The 5437-nt window shown below is 43.8% G+C and overlaps 1 protein-coding gene and 1 long non-coding RNA gene across 5 annotated transcripts in view; one reads left to right on the forward strand and one right to left on the reverse strand.

Annotated features, from left to right (window-relative positions):
* Window positions 1-5122, forward strand: part of LOC106964074 (uncharacterized) — an 11104-nt gene extending 5982 nt beyond the window's left edge. Inside the window, exons 2-3 of the long non-coding RNA XR_001428318.1 lie at window positions 127-134; window positions 4893-5122. This is a non-coding gene — a long non-coding RNA (uncharacterized LOC106964074). The remainder of the gene's footprint in view (window positions 1-126; window positions 135-4892) is intronic.
* The window catches only part of efnb1 (ephrin-B1), a 150668-nt gene that overhangs the window by 131557 nt on the left and 13674 nt on the right, over window positions 1-5437 (reverse strand). The window lies entirely within an intron of this gene.

Below are 5437 nucleotides of genomic sequence, written 5' to 3' on the forward strand. Positions count from 1 at the left end.
CCCCATGCCATGACTATGTGACGGTAATGTATGCTGATCTGACAGAACACCAGCCCTCGAGGACCGACTTTGGGCACCCCTGCTTTAGCTCAACAGTATTCAGTTGCACCGCCTTTGCTGGGTTAGCCATCAATGTGCTAGCTTGACGGTTTTCCTCTCTGATATCTTCTAATTGCGTCTCCACTCCCGTTATTTTTGTCTGCAGACTCAATATTGCCTCAAGAATAGTATTGTTGCATACTTGCGTCTCTGTGTTGACTTCTGTTGGGTTGGTTTTCTTACCAGGCGGTTCTTTCCTCGGAGTTGAGGGAGCCGAATCAACATCACGGTCACGCCTCGGTAACGTTTATTTGAGATTCAGCGTAGTCATGTTCCATTGGTCTATGTGTCTGTTGCTGCTTCAAGAGTCCTGGTGTTCGGGATTTTGCATTCTTTGTGAGCTTCTGGGAATCCATCATGAACTTTCGGGTGGAAATATACTACGTGACTTAGTTGGAAAGTTGATCTTATGTGGAGATCTCAGAGACGTAGCTTGTCAGTCCGCCATCTTGGTACCTCCCTATCCTAAGTAGCACTTCAAAAGAGCAGAAGAATCCTTATGTTTTTTGAACGATAACAATATTTGTTATTCAGTTGCTAAGAGATGAACACGTTTTCTGGTAGCAAAGTGCCACAAAGTAAACATCTGACTTTTACGTTTGCAAAATTTACCAACTATATTTCACAAAGCTGAAGTTGGTTTCCAATTCCAGCTTCCAATAGCTAAAGGGCGAATCCACTTAATTTTTCACTACTTTCCGCATCTTTAATCAACTCTAGTTTAAAAACTACTACACCTAGAGACTTGAAACCTGGACTAGATTATTCTGCTCTAATAGCAGAATATTTATCACCATGTTTGGGATTTGTGAAACCTTTTTCTGATTTGTGAAAACTCAATAAAGTTTGATAATCACTATTTTTGGCACCTCTTTCATTACTAGAACTGCTCTAATTAAAAAAACTACAACTCATAGACTCTTCAAACCTGGAATAGATTATTCTCCTCTTCAAACTGAATATTTAAAACCCAAACATGGTTATAAATATCCTACTATTATAGCAGAATAATCTAGTCCAGGTTTGAAGAGTCTAGGTGTTGTAGTTTTTTAATTAGAGCAGAATCTGATGATGTCAAAGTGTTGTGATGTCATAAGAAACAGATGCCTTGAATGTCCTGCATCTGAATCAAATTTGCAAGAAGCTCAAGAAGCAGCACGGACGTTGGTTTTTCCATATCGGATTTAACATTGCATTTGTTTTGTAGCTTTTCTGATACATCGGTTGGAAAGTCAAAATGTCAGAAATTGACCCGGATTCATTAACTAAGTCCCAAATTAGACAAATGACAAGAGATGAGTTGGCTCTTGTGGTTATGGATTTTTTGCAAAGGATTAAAGAAAAATCTGCCTTGCTAATTAAGGAGAACGTACTGCAGGAGGATTTGGAAAAAGCTCATATACAAATTGAGTTTCTAAATGAGAAAATTGATTCACTCACAAAAGAACTACACTGGTCCCTCAAACAAAACAAATACCTGGAAAGTCAGCAAATCCCAAAATTACAACACGAGGTAGAGAACCGGAGTTACCACAGGGCTCAGCTGTTAACTGAGATAAAAGACTACAAAAATAAGATTAAAGAGCTTCAAGCCTCTTTAAAAAACCAGGAGAGGGACTCAAAACTCCAAGTTGAGAAGATTGAGGGAGAAAAACGGCAAATGGTTTCTGAAATGACAGCATACCAAGCAAAGCTTGACAAGCAACAAAATGAAATGAAGAAACTTGAGGTTGAGGTGTCCCGAAAGATCGACGAAATTGGCATAAAGAATAATGAGCTATTGAAAGAAAAAGACAAGACCAAAGTTCTTGAGGCCAGAATAAAAGCTCTGGAAAAGTATTTGAAAGAGGCAGAGAAGGAAAACAAAACTCTTGAGAAGAAAATTCCCTTAACCCCAATGGAGGAAGCCATCGAGAGAACTAAACAAGAGTTTAAAGCAAGGGTGGATTTATCGTCATGCGCACTAACTGTGGAAAAAAAGCGAAATAGGACATTAAAAGAACGTCTGACAAAAAAAGAACAGGAGGTGAGTAAACTCATGGAGGAGCAGGCTGAGACCTCAAAGCTCTTAGCTTTACAGCAAAAGAAAGAGGCTCTGGCTGTGAAGCAAAGTTTAGCCCATACCGAATATGATTGGAGAGACCTGAAGAAAGAAAATAAATGCTTAAATTATCAGATAAAGATACTCTCTGAATCCAGGCAGAGAGATCAACAACAGATTAAAGAAGTCACCAACCAAATACGTAAGGTGACAGAAATGTACATGACCGAGAAGAAACAGCATGAGAATTTGAAGGCAACCATAAAGAGCAAAGGGGCTAAGTTAGAAGATAAAATTGATCAAACCAAAGCTGAAATAGAAATAGATGCTAAACAACTCAAACCGCTACCACCGATGCAGGAAAAAAAAAAACAGCTTCCCAAAACAAAATCGATATGCAATCGAAGAATTCTGGTTCTGCGGGAAGGGAAGATAGAGCCAGCCTTCAATGATGAAAATTTGACAACAGAAGCAAAGCTGAAGCCAACACCCCCCAGCAAGAGGAAGCCTGAAATGCGGCCTTCTACATCGGCAGGCAGGAGGGTTTGTCCCACAGAAACCAAGGGGAGAAAAATGAGCATACCGGAGTGCCACAGTAGATAACGGTATAGGGGTTAAACGCGAGACCTGATTCCCTCTTCACACAGGTTCACCACCTGTGGGAGGGACAAAGGGGTGGGTTACAGTATCAAAAGGATGGCAGCTGAAAGTGGGGGACCTCGGTGATCTGATCCTGAGCTACAGAAGCTCCGGTATCAGAGTCTGGTCCTCATTCCTGGCAGTAACTCGGGCTCGTTTCCAGTGAGAGTTGGACTCCGCCAAGGCTGCTATGTCACTAATTCTGTTCAATACTTTTATTGACAGAATTTTTAGGCACACCCAAGGTGTTGAGGGGATCCGATTTGGTAGCCTTAAGATCGCATCCTCTGCTTTTTGCAGAAGGTGTGGTCCTACTGCCTTCATCTGGTCGTGATCTACAACTCTCATTGGAGCGATTTGCAGCCGAGTGCGAAGCGCCTGGGATGAGGATCAGTGCCTCCAAATCCAAGGCCATGGTCTTGAGCCGAAAAATCTGGTTAGGATGCCTCCTGGACGCCTCCCTGGTGAGGGAGGTATTTCAGGCACGTCCCATCAGAAGATGGCCAAGGGGAAGACCCAGGACACAATGGAGGGACTATGTTTCTCCGCTGATCTGGGAACTCCTGGACCAAATGGCTGGGGAGAGGGAAATCTGGGCCTCCTTACTTAAGCTGCTACCCCTGCGATGCGAAGCGGATGGAGAAGCAGAAGAAAATGGATGGATGGACAGATGGAAGGACGGACGAATAGTTCCAATCATTAGATAATAACGTCTGAAAAGACTTTTTCCAACCATTTGGTAAAAAAAGTGAATTGGTGTCTTTTAAATTTACCTTTGTCTCTAGTCTACAGACTACTACTAGTCTTTGAAGTAGTAGTCTACTTCGAAGTAGTCACCTAGAGTGTGTCTTTAAATGGAGACACTCTAAACTAAATGCATAGGTTTTCTCCGGGTGCTCCGGTTTTTCCTATCATTCGGGGGAAAAATGATTAGGCTAATTGGTGTCTTTTAAATTTACCTTTGTCTCTAGTCTACTACTAGTCTTGTCTTAAAAGTAGCAGTCTACTTCGAAGACTACTACTCTTTGAAGTAGTCTCCTAGAGTGTGTCTTTAAATGGACACACTAAACTAAATGCAAAGCCGGACATTCCGTTTTTCAACTCCACCAACTCAGTTCCGGCGTCTCCAGCGTCCACCTCAGCTCCGTCCACTTCTTCTGCATCTGCTCCAGCTCCGTCCACGTCTTCAGCGTCTACCTCAGCTCCGGCCACTTCTTCTGCATCTGCTCCAGCTCCGTCCACGTCTTCAGCGTCTACCTCAGCTCCGTCCACTTCTTCTGCATCTGCTCCAGCTCCGTCCACGTCTGCAGCGTCTACCTCAGTTCCGTTCACGTCTTCTGCATCTGCTCCAGCTCCGCCCACGTTTCCGGCGTCTACCTCAGTTCCATTCACGTCTTCTGCATCTGCTCCAGCTCCAGCTCCGTCCACGTCTTCAGCGTCTACCTCAGCTCCGGCCACTTCTTCAGCGTCTACCTCAGCCACGCCTCTAGTCACCGTTGCTACAGCCTTTCCGTCGTCTTCGGGACCAGTACCACTTCCAGTCACTGCTGCTGCGGACGTTGCGCCCCTCGCCGCCGCAGCAGACTCTGCGCCTCCCGCTACCACAACAGCCTCTCCTCTTCACGCTGCCAGCCTGCATTCAGTCGCTTTCAGTCCTCACCTCTTGGTGCTCCCTCTGAGTTTCCTAGTGCTCCCTCTGAGTTTCCTAGTGCTCCCCCTGAGTCTCCTAGTGCTCCCCCTGAGTCTCCTAGTGCTTCCCTGAGTTTCCTAGAGCTCCCCTAATTTCCTAGTGCCTCTCTGGGTTTCCTAATGCTCTCTCTGAGTTTCCTAGTACTCCCCTGAGTTTCCTAGTGCTCTCTTTGAGTCTCCTAGTTCTCTCTTTTAGTTTCCTAGTGCCCCTCTGGGTTTCCTAATGCTTTCTCTGACTTTCCTAGTGCTCCCGAGTTTCCTAGTACTCCCCTGAGTGTCCTAGTGCTCTCTTTGAGTCTCCTAGTTCTCTGAGTTTTGTAGTGCTCCCCCTGAGTTTCCCAGTGGTCCCTCTGAGTTTCCCAGTGCTCCCACTGAGTCTCCTAGCACTCCCTCTGATTTTCCACCTCCCAGTGCTCTCTCAGAGAAAACCATCACTCATCTCCTACCTGGGTCTGCTGCGTTCTCTCTCACCACCATCACCCGGATTTCATGACAGACACTCTTTAAACTAAATGCATAGGTTTTTCTCCAGGTGCTCCGGTTTTTCCTTTAGGAAAAAAAGTGATTAGATTAATTAATCTCTTAATCTTACCTCTGTGTCTCACTCACTGACTGTTCACAAAGGATATGAACTTATCTATTTCAGATTCTTAATGTTTTTGTTTTTTTAGCACACACGACTTAAATGGCCTCATACAATGTCTTCCAGCCCTAGTGTTTATTTATTTTCTGTCTCATTACAATGTCCTCCAGCCTTCCATTTCTATTTGAAATAGGCTTCTTCAGGACGCCATTAACTAAACAAAAAAAAAAGTGTGATTATATCACCAAGCTGAACACAGCAACTGCATTTAATCATATTTTCAATTTTACTGTTCTTGTGGAAAATACAGTGGTGAAAATAGAAAAAATAATGTCCAATCAATCAACAAATCAAATTTTATTTGTATAGCACATTTCAGCAGCAAG

This window comes from Poecilia latipinna, unplaced genomic scaffold (assembly GCF_001443285.1).
Source record: "Poecilia latipinna isolate Pla-1442-1.1 unplaced genomic scaffold, P_latipinna-1.0 Scaffold1620, whole genome shotgun sequence".
Taxonomy (NCBI): Eukaryota; Metazoa; Chordata; class Actinopteri; order Cyprinodontiformes; family Poeciliidae; genus Poecilia; species Poecilia latipinna.